General features: G+C 49.4%; 1 pseudogene; it reads right to left on the bottom strand.

The window, feature by feature from the left end:
- Positions 1 to 1,119: 1,119 nt before the first annotated feature.
- On the bottom strand, positions 1,120 to 14,105 carry LOC142574619 (uncharacterized; annotated as a pseudogene).
- Positions 14,106 to 16,879: the final 2,774 nt, after the last annotated feature.

The following is a 16,879-nucleotide window of genomic DNA, read 5'->3' as shown; positions in this document are numbered from 1 at the left end:
GCGAAGCAATAGACGAAGTATGTGCAATAATATTTTTGTGATCTGTCGGGCGGTGTGACTGGTCTGTGTGATATAACGGGTGGTGCGGCGTCGGGACAAGATGTAAGGGAAATTAAATGAATCGTTACAAATGTACAAGCCCAGGTGAACATTCTTTTTTTCTGTTGCAAATTTAACACATTTGCAACCTTATTAAACGGACACTAAACAGAATCGCCAAATCAGTGTGCATCAATAATGTATCCTTCGAAAGCTCTTGTTCCGTTTATTTCGCGGTAAGAGCTCTTTAACATAGAAAACACAAATGAAGGTCATTACTTATTCCCTGGATTTCGTGCCAAAATTACAGCGCTGGCATGTCATGTGATGCGACGTCATGGATTTCAAAGCATGTCATCGTACTTCGGTCGTTGTGGCTCAAGGTGTTTGAAACTTGCCAACTTCAGACTTTGGCTACGTTACAATACAATGTAGTCCAACTTAACTGATAAAAGAAAAATTGCTAGGTCCATGCAACCCGCCTTTCATTTTTGTGTCTTTTCTCGCTTATACAACGCCTACCCTCACAGTAAAGGTGGATTTCTTTTTTTCTGTTGTAGAAGGGTAATGTACTAATACCGCTAAAATTATTATTATATTTATAAGTATTCTTTTGCAGGCCTCACAGAAAACTGGAGCTGAAAGGAAACGATGCGTAGTGTTCCCCCGCAGCACACCTTGTACTGCAGAGCAGCCGAACCACAAGGAACTAGCGGGTATTCGCCTAATGCCCAAGTTAAGCGTTATCCGTACCATAATTACCGCGATACCGATGTATGTATACTGGAGCGTATACGTGTGGCTTCGAAGAGCTACGTGTACACATGGCGCTCCTATTTAGGCAACATTCTGTGCCTGTACAAAATCGCAGCTATTGTTTGAGATCGTTAAGCGAATTGTCCAGGATACCGAAAAGACGAACACGAACGCGCAAGACACATATGCATGGTCGCGACACTTACGGCATACCGACTCATTAATGTTATGGTGCAAAGCCTGAGATGTAGAATCGCGCGTTGACACCGTGCATTGTGTCATTCTTCGAGAGAGTCTGTACACGTAGGAAGGAGACGGTGCAACAGGTTTTAAGCCCGATTTATTGTCCAGCGCCGCACATCGAGAAATACCCGAGAAATAACTAAAATAGTCTTCGTTGACAGTTCATGCCTTGCGTGCCCACCCACCAAGCCGATATAATATGTTTGCTTACTACGTGTTTTCGTGGCGAACCGTTTTGTATTTTCTTTTTTCTCTCCAATGCCGTTAAGATGGTGAACGTATGTAGCGTGGTGCTAGAGGCCCTATTGTTTGGCGTTTTGTCGCCTTCCGTCTGCAGCGTCACGAAAGTCATATATTGTGAACCTGTATTCATGTACACTAAACCTGCAATCACGCATTGTCACTCACGTATTGCTAACAAAAAAAAAATAAAATATGTCGTGCGTTTATTATCTGTAGCAGTGCCTTTGTGACGACAGCGCAAGCGGTGATTCGCCTATCATCGATCCGCCGAGTAAAGTTATCCCTCCATTGTGCAATTCGAGAACAGCATTTTTGTCCACTTATCTCCATCGACGCCTATATGTATATATTACCTTTAAGTCCCAAGATCTAGATGTCTTATTTTCTTGCATGCAGCCGATATGGGACACGCCTTGCGATGCAGTCCTTCCCCTCCCCCACACCACTCGCACGCTGGAATCACCGCGCTTTTCTCAATCCCTTTCACCTAGCTGCACAAACTTCTCAGCGTTTTAACAGATCGCACGCCGTCTGACCGGGTATAGAGACCCGAGCGAGTCCTTGAAACGGTGCAAGCTGAACGCGTTCTGCAGCGAGGGATAGCCGCTGCCGGTCCGAACCACGGCGCCCGCAGCACCGGTCAGTTTAGGAACTTGCACGAGGAAGGCATCCTCCAGCATGTGGAAGTCGTAGTCCTCGAGGCACATGGCGTATCCCTGCAGAGGGAGATATGTTTACACTGGGAAGCGTATTTGGTGAAGCGTCAGGAGCTGGATGTGCATGGGCGAGTTGGTGCAACGTACTTGAAGAAAAACAGCGCTACGAAGACGCGGAATAAAAGAAGAACATGCACGACGGACAGGCGCTAACTTCCAACTAACTTTTGTTCCAACTAAGTTATTTCCGACTAAATGAAACTTAGTTGGAAGTTAGCGCCTGTCCGTCGTACATGTTCTCCTTTTAGTCCGCGTATTCGCAGCCCTGTTTTTCTTCCAGTTGGTGAAGCGTAATTGTAGATCGAATGGATCAACCAGAAGTGCTCGCTTAAGAAAACGAAAAAAAAAAGAAAACGTATGATTTACGAAACTGAGCAGATTTGAAAATAATGAGACGATTTAAAATACGATCAGAAATATTGCGAAAAATACAAATAATCCTTCCAAGAAATCTAGTAGTCTTCTTACGCCTTAAAGATATCCGCAAATTGCCATGCAGACGTTGCTATGGCTACAGCCCAATAGAGAAGCCCCAAAGGTGAGGATAATCTGAGAATTTGCAGGAATGCTTTATTGTACGAACAAAATTTCTAAATACGTTTCTTTCTCTGGCTTGAAAATCAAACAAGTCAAGAAAAAACGAAGAATTCGCGTTCACGCCAGAAGAATAAAGCAGCGATAGCGATAGCAAAGTACTGCACAACTACGCGAAGTAAGCTTCGTACTATTATAGGCCGTCTATAAATTGCAGCAAACATTCGCTTATTAATTCGATTATCAAGCATGGTGTCACGTGCGCAGCGGCATACACGAACAGGTAACACTCCATGACCGCGAACACTCGCTGTCTCAGTGCTGGCGGGCGAACAGAGGCGCGCGAACGCTTCTGGTGCCAGTCCCTAGAGGCCATCTCCGAAACTTAAGATTACGCGACCTTCAGCACAAGGCGCACGCGGAGATTGCGCACGTGTAGCCACCGGCCACCTCGGCTCTGTCTTCGCGCCCGCCAGAGATAGGGTGCAAGCTGCGCACAGCGAGGCTAGAATTGGAGACGCACTCTCACCTGTCCCCCTTAGCACGCGCGCGATCACGGTACCACGCGTGCTCAGCTCCCTGTCGCGCATAGTGGAGTCTATTAGGCCACATCCTCCCTCTTTCTCTATCATCTTTCACTTCCCACTCCCTCTCCCCTGATGACGCTTCGCCGTGCTTTCTCACGGGTTGCAGAATCAAGCGTTCTTCCTTTCTTTAGATCACTATCATCATTCCTCCACTACTTGCTCACCCCTCCTGCCTGCCTTACGGCACCCGCGCCGCCGATGGGTTCAGTTACTCGCACAAAGAAGGGGTCCTCCGGCATGTGGAAGAAGTCGTAGTTCTCGAGGCACGTTGCGTATGCCTGCAGCGGGAGATATCCTAATTATGCCGTAAAACTGCAGTAAAAAAACATGGGTAGAAACTTCCCATCTGGGGAGTCGTCATATAGTGCATAGCATTTGGCGTAATAGTTCTGCGAAAACCCGTAAGGTGGAGAGAAGTAATTAGCTCAGATGGTAGAGCGACTATCTCGGAGAGGCGCTGGTCCCGGGTTCGAGTCCCGGACCAGGACGAATTTTTCTTCAGCTGCGAGGCTTTTCTTTCGAGGAACCCGAATGAGTTTCCTTTGTAGCAATTGCTACTAACGGGTGGGTGTCTGATTTTCCTTTTACTAAGTGCATAGCATTCTTCGCAATCATTGCTTCATCATCAGCCTATTTTATGTCCACTGCAGGACGAAGGCCTCTCCCTGCGATCTCCAATTACCCTGTCCTGCGCCAACCGATTCTAACTACCGCCTGCAAATTTCTTAATTTCATCACCCCACCTAGTCTTCTGCCGCCCTCGACTGCGTTTCCCTTCTCTTGGCACCCATTTTGTAACCCTAATGGTCCACCGGTTATCCAACCTAGGCATTACATGACCTGCTCAGCTCAATTTCTTTCTCTTAATGTCCATTAGAATATCGGCTATCCCTGTTTGCTCTCATCCACACCGCGGTCTTCCTGTCTCTTAACGTTACGCCTAAGATTCTTCGTTCTATCGCTCTTTGCGCGGTCCTTAACTTGTTTTCGAGCTTCTGTGTCAGTCTCCAAGTTTCTGCCCCATATGTCAGCACCGGTAGAATGCATTGATTGTACACTTTACTTTTTAATGATAATGGTAAGCTTCCAGTCAGGATCTGACAATGTCTGCCGAATGGGCTCCAACCCATTTTTATTCTTCTGTAAATTTTCTTCTCATGATCAGGGTCTCTTGTGAGTAATTGACCTGAGTAAACGTACACCTTCACAGACTCTAGAGGCTGACTGGCGATCCTGAACTCTTGTTCTCTTGCCCAGCTATTGATCATTATCTTTGTCTTCTGCATATTAATCTTCAACCCCACTCTCATAGTTTCTCTGTTCAGGTCCTTAATCGTTTGTTGTAACTCGTCCCCAGTGTTGCTGAACAGAACAATGTTATCTGCAAATCTAAGGTTGCGGAGATATTCGCCGTTGATCCTTACTCCTAAGCCTTCCCAGTTTAATAGCTTGAATACTTCTTCCAAGCATGCGGTGAATAGCATTTGAGAGATTGTGTCTGCTTGTCTGACCCTTTTCTTTATAGGTATCGTCCTACTTCTGGAGAATTACGGTAGCTGTGGAATCTCTGCAGATACTTTCCAAGATATTTACATAAGCGTCCTGTACTCCTTGCTTACGTAATGCCGCAATGACTGCTGGTATCTCGACTGAATCAAATGCCTTCTCGTAATCTATGAAAGCCATATACAGAGGCTCATTGTACTTTGCGTATTTCTCGATAACCTGATTGATGACATAGATGTGATCCATTGTAGAGTATCCCTTCCTGAAACCTCCCTGTTCCCTTGATTGACTAATACCTGTGTCACACGGGCACATTTGAAAGACCTTCCAGTCGACGGCCTTCGAAATGCCACAACTCTATCGACTCAAAGGAGTTGTCGCGCTGCTACACGGCACTTTCGAAAGGCCGTTGAGTGGTTCAGGTGTTTCTCGTAAAATTGTGTGGCGCTGCGAATGTTTACTTTCGTTGTCATGTCACGAAAAGTTAAGCAACATTAAAACCACTTAAAAGCACTATAATTTCTTTTATGTTCGTTTATACATTTAAAGAAATGTTTATACATTGCCACACATATATGTTTACTTTTTAAGTTGTTGAGTAGCGAAACTGCGGCAACGTTTGCGTCGCTGCATGTCGCTGTTGTCGAGAGTATGTGCAGTTCGCACATACCAAGTGGCAAAAATACTTTATTGAATAATTAATAACACTCATATAGTATTTTGGAGCATTTTGGTTTGATTTGTTCTTTCTAACCGATAGTACGAGCACACTGTGAACGAGAGAGCATGTTCGCACTGTTTCCGTTTCCGTCGCTCAAAGGCCGTCGAGATTTCGATTGAGTTGTAAGGTGCTCCGTTGACTCGATAGACTATTGACTCGGCGGCCTTCGAAACCGCACGTGTAGCAGCTCGAACTTGACCTTTGAGTCAAATGACTATCGGTTGGAAGGCCTTCCAAACGCCCGTGTGACACGGGTATAAAGTCCAGTGTTGCTTTTATTCTATTGGAGATAATCTTGGTCAATATTTTATATATATATTATATTACTATATAAAATCATTACTTATGAAGCCTATACTCTATCCTTGAAACCAAGACTGTTGTATTTTAAGGGATAAGCAACTCCAAAGAATATCTCGCACAATATATGACGATCTCCTCAGTAAGCTCGTTTTACCATCAACTTCGTGTTTCATAAATGCAAGAAGTATTGTAGTGTTTTTCCACGCACAAGCGTAACTGGTCAGCTCGTGAAATCGGCGGTGTCTGTTTGAAGCCGTGAAGCAAGCGAACGACGAAGGCGCCTGGAGGTGAAGAGAATTGTGCCCCGGTTGAAGTACGAAGGAACGCGCTGAGCGCGCAGTAATGTAACGTCAGCTGTAGGAATGTGTAGGTAACGTTGAGCGAAGTGGGGATGGAGAAACGAGGCGCGCAGCGTCACGGAGGAGGAGGGTCGGTGGAGGCGCGCTGGGTTGACCTCCTCTAGCTAGAGGTTTTCGAGCTAACCCAGGAAACGCCTGGTTCCGTAAATCTGACCTTCAAGCTCAGCCAAGGTCAAATTGGAACTTAGCCTGCTGCTACCGGCGGCTCCTGCATACGCCGCGTGGGCGCCCATATCTTGAAAGCGATTTGTGATATGTACAAAGTGCGCTGAGTGCTGGTAGCTTCGTATGCGCTGTGCTTTACACGCTTAGTTCGCGTTGAAGCGAGATGCAGCATGAAGCTCAATTCGCTCGCTACTGCTGCCGCGCCGAGCAGCGTGTGTGTGTTGTATTGCGGTGCAATTGTACATATGGTAGTTGCTGACGGCGCCGAGCAGCGTAAATAGCACATGTTCTTTCCCGAAGCAAATAAAACCGTGCTGTCGCTCGACAAAGTTGGTTTAACTGCGTTCAACCACAGCATTTCTTTTTTTGCGATGCATACGTACTGGGTTTGTCTCGTGATAACAGCGTCTTCGCGCGCCGTTCGCTGTGTGTGCGAGTAAAAGCGTACGACGGTGAGCCGACGATGGCGGCTCAATCGCGTGCGCAAGGGGAGGAAGCGCGCTGTGTGCCTTGGCGCGCATGGTACGGGAGAAGGGGAGGGAGAGGAGCATTGTACTTCTGCCGCGTGCGGTTGCGCGGGATTTATCTTGAAAGCGACCTGCTTTGGAGGCCCAGTCTATAGGTGGGCCGACGGCTCGTCGCTTTGCATACGCTGTATTCTCACCGCTCAGTTTGCATTGAAGCCATAGACAGCACGAAGATCACTTCGCTCGCTGCTGCTGCCGCGATTCCTCACGCCAGCATTTTGACGACGAGTGTCCTCGGTCATCTAGTGTGAAGTATTCTTGCATGTTTGCCTGTGCGCGCTGTCACCATACTAGGTAATTTAGATAGTAAGCGAATGTTTACACAACGTGGCGTTCTACTCTGGTGGCTTCTGCCTATTGCGGGGCCGCGCGAGTCCTGTCTTCAACACGATCTGCGATTCGGGCAGCGAAGGCGTCTAGGCGCACAGAGTGCCGATAGCGTCGGGTGCGCTATAGCACTCATACGCTTGCGTGTCACCCGTGTTCACGAAGTGAAACGTCACTGTAATTCTTTCTCGTATAATTTGCCCGCCGACGCGCTCTTCTGCGTTCCAACGCGGCTTTTTCAGAAGCTTCTCCCTTTTGTTGCTTGGATTTCCGCGCGTTCCTTCGAGCGCAAGCTCTTGCCTGAATTCTAAATGCGCCTCGGTAAGGACAAATCAAAACGCGCTAAGCGCCTAAACAAGCTCGCTTGCCCGCAAGAAATTCGTAAGGGTGTTCTATGCCGTGTTCTGATCTCAAGGTCGCGTAGTCTCAAGTTTCGGAGACGCGTTGAAGCGAGAGGCAGCAATAAGCCATGGCTCCTCTCTGCTTGCGCTCTTCATCACGCCAGCGTTCTGATACCGAGTGTTCGCGATCATCGAATTAAGTCTGCTTATGTTTAGCGGTGCACTCGATACCATTATTTTTAATTTAATGGGTAGGAACATGTTTACTGCAATTTATGCTGCCGATAAAACTACGAACGTTACTTCGTGTAGTTGTCGAATACATTGCTATCGTTTTAAATGCTTCACCTTTCGGGTAAGCCTTCGGCCTTTTGATTATCTGATATACACACTTCTATGACAAAGACGAGTCACATACGTCACTAAGAAAGCGCTCCTCAGGGTAGCCTGCCTCACCTGAGACACCCTCTCGTGGCCCCCTTCCCACGTCAGGTTTTCGCCGTACGTAGGGTCGTCCCTGCTGCCCAGGAACACGGGCTCCCACAACAAGACACCTCTGTCGCGCTTGACTGTCGTCTGAACTCTCAGGCGCTTCCCTTTTACGCTGGCCGGACCGGCGTTCCACGGCTCGGAAGAGGCATTCATCACGGCCGAGTAGAAGGGACTCCACAACAGCGCGCCCCCGTGCGACGAGTCGTTGAGCGGCACCACTGTTCCGGACCTGAGCGCATCCCGCAGCTCGCGCATGCTCCGAGGCGGTCGCGGTTGCACCTGAGGGTCACCGGCCCGCGCCGTCATCGCGAATACGGGTAGCACGTACACTTCTTGGCCGTCGCTTCGGAGGGAGTGCAGGCGTCGCTCTTCCGCCACGAGATCTGCGTACGCGCCAGTGAAGTGATTGGGAATATTTTTACAAGAGTGGCGAAGAACCAAATTGACGAGGAAATTTTTTTCAAGTACTGATGTCCTGGAACTTAAGGGGTGTAAACGGAAACAAGGGACAATTATTACAATGTACGCAAGATAAGTAAGAAAGGATTTGGAGGATTGTCGTCCGTCCATCTATTCACGCGTCCACCCATTCATACGCAGAGTCCTCAATTTGTTAGTTAATTCAGTCCCATTAAGTCTATACTCACTCAGGAAACGTGGCACTATACCCGCGCTTGGGTAGAGCCGCACGTTCTGCACGAGGACGTAATGTGTTGGAGCCAGTCTTCGGGCCACGTTGCGCAGAACGTTGATTGGGTACGGTATCCTTTGCCGCCGCCGAAAACTGGAGACGTCTTCCTGCGCGGGCACAGAGGAGCACGGCCGATTTCCGCTGGAGTTCTTGGAGTACGACGAGTGCGAGGTTTCTGGCGTAAGTGACGCAGGAGTGTGCTCTGCGTCGTGGATATAGGCGTTCCATTTAGTCTTAGAAGCCGAGAGACGAAGAACTCAACTCGCAGCTAAGGCACTTCTCGCTGATTCGTAATACTAGAATAGCTTCCTACGAAAAGTGTTACGGGGAACTCTGGCGCTATAGTGTCTGCGAAAGCTGTGAGCATGCCAGATCAGCCAGCATGGGAAAGATGGGCATAATAGTACTCATGGATTTGCCTAAGCTTCGTCCTTCCAGCGTCAAGTAGATTTGAGACTCTGCACTTGATCATTTGCTACAAAATATTGGACTACGAATGCAACAGCTGTCGCAGCACCGATATGTGCCGGAGATCTTCAAGCTGCGAACTCATAAGTCTAAGTCGTACGTAAGCGCTGTAATTCTTCGTCGCCGATCCATGTTGGTCTCAAGGGTAGAGTATAGGCTTCATAAGTTATGATTTCAAAGAATGCTACGCACGATATGAAAATTCCCCAATGGGGACTTTCTGCGCTATTTTTTTTTTACTGTGGTTTTACAGTATAAAAATTTCGGCAGAAACACAAGACTGCTTACGTGTGGGAACGCGAAAGCATTAAAACTCGTTTGGTGAAATGTTTTTTTTTTTCCAAACTTTCCTTGTCCGCGCAAAATCTCGCCTCCGTTCTAACCTCACCAGGCCAAATCGAAACGCGCCAAGCGTCCCATTACGCTCGCTTGCCCCCGAGGAGTTCATAACTCGAAGGACCACACAGCGGCGTTCAGTTGGACAATAATACCTCTTACAGCCGAAGCTGTATACCTCTGCCGTCCAAGGAAATTTTCGTGTCGTTGTAAGAAGAAAACTCCCCATACGTGGGCCGATCCCGGAGAAAGTGCGATTCCGGGCCGACCCGCGGCGGAGGTGAAGCAGGCGTTAAGCACTCCCCATACGTGGGCCGATCCCGAAACTTGTGCAATGACGGGCCGACCCGCGGTAGAGGTGCAGTTCGCCATTAAGGGGTCCACATGCACAGCTTTGCTGGTCATCCTTCTTCACAGAGTGGAAGGTCAGTGAGCTATTTTAAGCACTCATTTTATACACTCATGACGCGGCACCACATCCTCCCCATTTGCTGCACCGTCAAAAGCCGAATTAAGGTCCTTAAGGACTTAAGGACTTAAGGACCTTAAAAAAAACGTTCTTATTAGCTAGAATTGTTCGTAAGGGATAATTCAAGCCAAGCATGGCGCTACGCATATTATTAGCGATGACGGCCGGCCAAAGCCAAAGATCATTTAGGAACGAAATGCTTTGTTAGTTTGACCCCCGTTTCCTTTTTTCTTTTTTCCAAGTTTCCCTCTAGCGTTTTTAGTATTATAACGCTGTAAGCTGGCCATACATCCAGATCTCGAAAGAAGGCATATATCTCTACGACACCTCGATCGTAGACGAGATGCCACGTCACGGATCTCCTCACGCACGCATTGCGACCGCAGCGGCGCAGGAAGTCGATCCAGGCGAGGGCCCCGCCCGAGTCGGTGCCGGGCGCGAACACGGCCACGGACAGCGGTCCCTGCCAGCGGTCGCACAGCTCCGCGACGTGCCGCAGGAACCCGTACGTCGCGTGCGTGACCAGCGTGACGTTCTCGGCGTAAGCCGTTGGGCAGTCGTCGCCCGCGACGAAGTTTTCGTGCACGATGAAGTCGACGCCGCTCTCGGCTGCGTAGCTGCACCGCATTTTCCGCCGGCGTTCCCAGCAGGCGTCGCGCTGGTCGCGCTCCTCGACGCAAGTGGGGCGCGTCGCAGCTCGTGTGCGGTCGTACGCCAAGGCTTCGGACGGGGAATTGACGAGTGGCCGGCGGATTAGTTGGAGTTGGGCTTCCGCCGGGCGTGTAGGCGGAAGGTGGTGCGGTTCGCGGTAGCGGTTGCCCAATTGGGCCAGCTTCCGCAGTACTGCCGTGCGCCGGTTGTTGCGTTGGACGGCGTTGATCGCGGCCAGGCCGATGACGAACAGCAGCGCGACGGCGACGCGCCGTCTTTTGAGTCTCTTCAGCGAGACCGAGAGCGCGAAGGCGAAGGACATTGCCGCGAGCACTGCGAGCACGCTGGCTGCTCTTTGTGACGATGACGATGCTCCTCGGCTACAGCACGTGCGAAAAGCAAATTTAGTGGCTCGGAGGCGCTTGGCATCGCTGAGCGTCACTTCGGCGGCGTGGTGCTAGACGGCAAGACGAAGTGCCATTCAGGATTGACGACAAAGACGACCTATGAACCCATAGGGATAGATGTGATTCTCGGCATTCTGAGTTTTAGAAATGGTTATACTTTTATGACAAAAATATGCTTATGTACAATAACATCCGCCATCAAAAATATGCACGCTGTAATCCCATTAACACGTCTGTTTGTTTTGAGCCAATACAAGCAAGGAACACATCCAGGATCCACAGGCTTCAAATGGCGGAATACATCGAAAATGACCGTATCAAGCTTTTTTTAAGCCGCACTGATGTCGCGAAGGCGCTCACAATATTTTAAATCACGAAAAAGCGGTCTTATATTTAGTGCCGAAAGTCGAAGTCGGATGCTTATAAGCATTTATTTGTTTATTCCTGACGCATTGCTATCGATGCTATACGCACTTCAACGCAGCGAAGCCAGTTCCTCGAACAGACTTGCTGGCAAGTACACTCCACAGCAAGTGTTACTAAACATTTCCGTCTGACAGCCTGCGAGTGACGCTAACGGCGAAATGCACTCGCTCGAAGTGTCGATTTGCCCTTCTTACTGTGGTATTAGAACGGGGGTACAGGAATCGCTTGCTTGCTGCTGCGCACTACATATGGCACTTACCCACTAGCAGAGGCGTATCAAGATATTTTACCGCCGCAGGCATAGTCAAATTAATGGGTCCCTTTGCACTCTAGAACCGTAGCATATAGCCAGCATATTGCGAAAGTCAAATGTCGCCTTTTTGAACAATGTTACATTTTGTCGGAAAAACATTAGCACACAGTCTTCTGTGGACCATTTGGTTATTCCGTGAACAATAAGCCATATAAAGGATCGTGTGACTAAAAACGAAAAGAGAATCCAGTTTGCGCATAACATAACTTCTTTATTGGTCTTGAAACAACGAAACAATATACACATATAATACGCGTGTTCGGCAGAAGTAATAATATCGAGAAACGTGCCGGACAGGCGAATGGGGGTATAAAACGCTATCAATGAGAAACATCAACATCACAGGTCAAACGTTGCAAACTCCTGCGTTTTGTCAAAAACCACGTGCCACGTCACGTTCGCGCTCAAGCACGGGTCGTCGCAGCGGCGCAGGAAGGCGACCTTGTCCAGCGGCACCGCGTATAGTCGGTTCCCGGCGCGTACACGGCCACCGAGACGGGACCTTGCCATCGGGAGCACAGCACCGGAACGTGCTGCAGGAACTCGTGAGTCGCCTGCGTCGTGAGGGTGACGCTCTCGTCAAACGGCACAGAAATGTCGGAGAGTACGAAGTCCTTTTGCGCTCACCCGCCGTGGTTGCTCAGTGGCTATGGTGTTGGACTGCTGAGCACGAGGTCGCGGGATCGAATCCCGGCCACGGCGGCCGCATTTCGATGGGGGCGAAATGCGAAAACACCCGTGTGCTTAGATTTAGGTGCACGTTAAAGAACCCCAGGTGGTCAAAATTTCCGGAGTCCTCCACTACGGCGTGCCGCATAATCAGAAAGTGGTTTTGGCACGTAAAACCCCAAATATTATTATTATTATTATCCTTTTGCGCTATGTACTTGGGCGGCATGTTTTTGCTTGGCGACGAGATGATCTTGCTGCCGTCGGTAGTGTCACTGCTGATCCGATCGAGATTCGCTGCATTCGGTGCGCGGCTGGCGGCTTGCTACGACTGTCGGGGCTTCCTGATCTGGAGCCGAGGCTTGGCGATGCTCTGCGCATTTTTGATGGGATGTGGTGGCATCGTGGCACAAACGTCCGCAATATTTCGTTGCGAGTGGTTGGCGACAACAAGCGCACAGGGTTTCACGTCCGTTCGAGGTGTCTGGAAATAGGCCACATTAGACAGCACGAACAGGATGTTTGGGGTGAGGAAGGCACAATATGCGACGCGGAGCTCGGTCTTGCTGCAGTTTGATATCGCTGCACGCATTCGAAGAGCAGTTGCAACAGGTTCTCCAGGGAAACAAGTCAACGAACCTCACCCGCTTACAGAAGACAGTTTGTACAAAGACGATTTAGGTGTTGCCCGCGCTGCGTCAGAGGACTCTTGTTCAGGGAAACGTAGAGGCTCATCGGTAAATACCGACACTCTGATTATTCCGTGCTCATCGCTGAATATTGGATGTGCTTGTTCACTAGCTAAGGCGCAAGATACTCGTTGTGTCTCCCAGATATCAAAAGTCGAGCCTCGCGACAAAAAGGAAGAAAAACCTGTCGCACAATACGTCTCTCACCCACTATAAAGGATCGACAATAAGCAAGCAAGTAATTCAAATGAGAACAGCAGTTTAAACACAGTGTCACGGTGCAACAATTGATTCGCATGGTTAATTAAGATTGGTCTCTCTGCAGGGCTCATTTAAGAACCAGGCGCTCTCGTCCACCGATTACGTTTCTCCTACTCAGTGTTGTCCTGTCAGAGAGGAAGGGCGAGCACGAAGGGCTTTCCGAAAATTATAATAAATATGTACGTCATGTCTTAGTTCCGATACACATGTTCTCACCACAAGGAGGAAAGTATTCTTCCTAGACATCATATACTTATTCGTGGCCGAGCACACCCAGAGTAAAGGGCTGTACGGGGATTAGGTGCCGAAAAAAGCTATGCAGGTCAGTGGGAACTATTTTCTCTTCTAGGCTGTAGAGGAGAGCTTGTGGATGGAAAACGGCCTCTCGCAGACATACGCAGCACACTTCTTTTTTCAAGTGATTCAATGAAACCCATGCAGACAAATAAACGCAGATTTAACACGCCAGTTGGTTGGAATAGAGAAGGAAATGTTTCGCGGTGGAGCAAACCGTATGTGGCTAACTCTTGAAATCGAAACTTCACGGGAAACAGGATCGGCCAAGTCACTGCCATGTGGGCGAAGGAGGCGCAAAATAAAGACGAGGTCGTCGACTACACTGCGCGGCGATGAGGCCTCCCTCTCAGTCAGGACCGCGGGCAGCATTCTAGCGCGATACACACGCGCTGGAGATGTTCCAGTGCCCTCACCTCATATGGTGACGCTCGCCAACATCTTCCCGTCCATGCCTTACAGTTGCGAGAGGAGAGCTGGGCAGCACCGCTCGAAAACCTGCGCCAGACTCGGTGGCTGCTCCTGATGTGCCACGTCTGCCACATCCAAGGGACGATGGCACCCACTGCCATTTCGCCACCAGGGAGCGCCAGGTCCACGAAGGAAGACGGCTCGGACCATATTCGTCTTATGATAATGATGATGCTCATCTGCTGTGGCACTAACCCATGCACAAAGGGTAATTTACTAAGAATCTGGTGGCCAAAGTACACAAAGGAGAAATAGATACTCTTATGTTAAAGAACTCTTTGAAAACAGTGAATCGGCGACATGAGAGAACATGAGACATGAAAGAACATGACACATGAGAGAACATCAGCCATGAAAGACCGCATACTGCGCCATGACGTCACAACATAGCGGAGACGAAACCGAAAGTGGCTGTAGAAAAGGCGTCGTATTAAGTCGAAAGCCTTAGATGGCTCATGAGTAAAAATATTCGATGTCCTGCGTTAGGGCATTAAAATTCCTAATCCTGGCGATGTAATGGGCGGACCGGAGGCGAGAGAAGTAATCGAAATAAAATGAATCATCACAAGATAAGATCCCAGGTTAAGTTTTTAGTTTCGCATAAACCCTCGCATTGTTCATTTTGCTGTAATTGAGAGGTTTTAATTTAGAAAACGGAAATGAAGGTCACTTGCATTTCTTGAAATTCGTGTCGGAACTCCAGTGCCGGAAAGTCAGTGTGGACGAAACGTTGTGTGTGTCCGAATGTAGTTCAAAGCATTTTATCACATATATTTGGTCTTTTGTGACTCAAAGTCAAGGGCTTGAAATTTCTTAAGTTCAGTCTTTCGCTGAGTTAGGATACAATTTCGTTCACCAACGCCATTACAAATTGCCCGGGCACGCGTCGTCAATATCCGTGACGTCACGGTGAACCGCTGCAGGAACTGGCAGGAGGTGTCGGCACCCGTCATTCGTGTTGTCTTTTCTTGCTTATATACCACGCCTGCTCTCACAGTTAGTGTGGCTTTAATGCGATTAGCACTAGCTCTTAGCCTATCAGCAACTTCCTTTCATTCTTACTTTCTTTCTCCCTTCTTTGAATCCGTCCGTCCGGTCCGTCCGTCCGTCCGTCCGGTCCGTCCGTCCGTCCGTCCGGTCCGTCCGTCCGTCCGTCCGTCCGTCCGTCCGTCCGTCCGTCCGTCCGTCCGTCCATCCATCCATCCATCCTCTTTACTCCACTGTTCCCAGTGAACCAAGTTATGTACTAGCTGTTGACGTCTGATCTAGTAAATAACCTGGGACATTGAGTATGTGCCACATGGTATGTTGCCATAGCAGACGACTTACCCTTGTTGCGTTTCGCCTGCGACACGTGGTTTTGCCGGCGCGACTGCGGCGGGGCGGCAGACATTTTGGCCCGATCGTCGTCGCCGCAACACTCATCGCCAGGTGTTTCCAGGCGCGACTGCGGCGATGCGACCGCCTAGGGATCATCCTCGCATTCCAGTCATTGTGCCCGAAACAGGCGATGCCAAAGCAGGGATCTCATTCCAGTCATTGTGCCCGAAACAGGTGATGCCAAAGCAGGGATCTCGTTCCAGTCATTGTGCCCGAAACAGGCGATGCCAAAGCAGGGACCATCCTCTCATTACAGTCATTGTGTCCGACCGGCAGCGCCACGACAGGGTGCTACGAGATCGTGCTCGACATGGTGCTACGGCATCGCTACGACAGTGTGCGTCACCATTAGCCCATTGTACATTCACGTGCTCGTCTTTTGAGGGGTTCCTTCTTGCCCTCAACTGCGAGAGTATAAAAACAGCTGCCCCCGGACGCCAAAAGGAGGGCTCCGATTTCTTCTGTTGAGTGAAGTGCTCTCCCGTCTCTCTACTTCGGTCAACCTGACCGCCAACTCTTTGCGATGTTAAAATAAACAAGTTGTTTCGTTGTTACCAGTCGACTCATGCTTTGCCGGGACCTTCGGATGCTTCCAGTTGTACCCCAGGCCGCCAGGCCAACGCTACCCTTGGGGCTTGCGACCCAGGTACAACCACGGGCGTCAGCGCCGAGTTCCCAACAGATCGTACCAGCAGTCCGATCCCAAACATCTGGTTGCCAGCGGTGAGATCGCCTCCGACTTCAAACAACTGTCTGCCAGCGGTGAGATCGCGACAACGGAGGCCAGCAGCGAAGAGATGCAGTTGACTGTATGCTGAGCAGCTCAACGACGATCCGGGAGCAGTGCAACGAGCCCTGTGTGACGACTGGTTGCCTGCAGCGGAACGACTGCGCGGAATTCCTGCCTGCGAGGTTTGGTGAGTGCGGGACTTTCTTCTTCTGAGCTTTGCCAGGCTTTTGTTAGTGTTAGAAACAGAGCTGGTAATTGTGGTTGTCGTTGCTGCCGGGTTAGTTTGCGGCAAGACAATAGTAAGCAGTAGAGAAAGCAGCATTCAGAGCAGCCATGGATTTGAAGTCGTTGCGCAAACCGAAATTGTTGGAGCTTGCAAGAGAGTTGGGTCTGGATGTCTCAGACAAACTAAGAAAACCTGAACTGCTAAGGACTATTCTTGAGTTAGAGGCTGAGGATGACGAGCTGTCGGAATGCCTTGAGACTATTGAGGAGAGGTCAAAAAGACAGGAGCGCGAACTTAAAGAGCAAAAAGAGAAACAGGAGCGCGAACTTAAAGAACAGAAAGAGCGAGAGCAACAAGAGCGTGACCGTCAACACGCTTTGGAAATGAAGCGTCTTGAGGTAGAGATGGAACGCGCTCGTAATGGAAGTCAGGCACACGGTGCAGGAGAACGCGTATTGTTCAAAATGACGGACCTGATGCGGCCGTTTAAGCTTGGAGAGGACATTGGTTTGTTCCTGGTTAACTTTGAGCGAACGTGC

This window comes from Dermacentor variabilis, chromosome 3 (genome assembly GCF_050947875.1).
Source record: "Dermacentor variabilis isolate Ectoservices chromosome 3, ASM5094787v1, whole genome shotgun sequence".
NCBI classification, from domain to species: Eukaryota; Metazoa; Arthropoda; class Arachnida; order Ixodida; family Ixodidae; genus Dermacentor; species Dermacentor variabilis.
The sequence above is the reverse complement of the archived record's forward strand: the minus strand, read 5'-3'. Positions and strand labels throughout refer to the sequence as shown.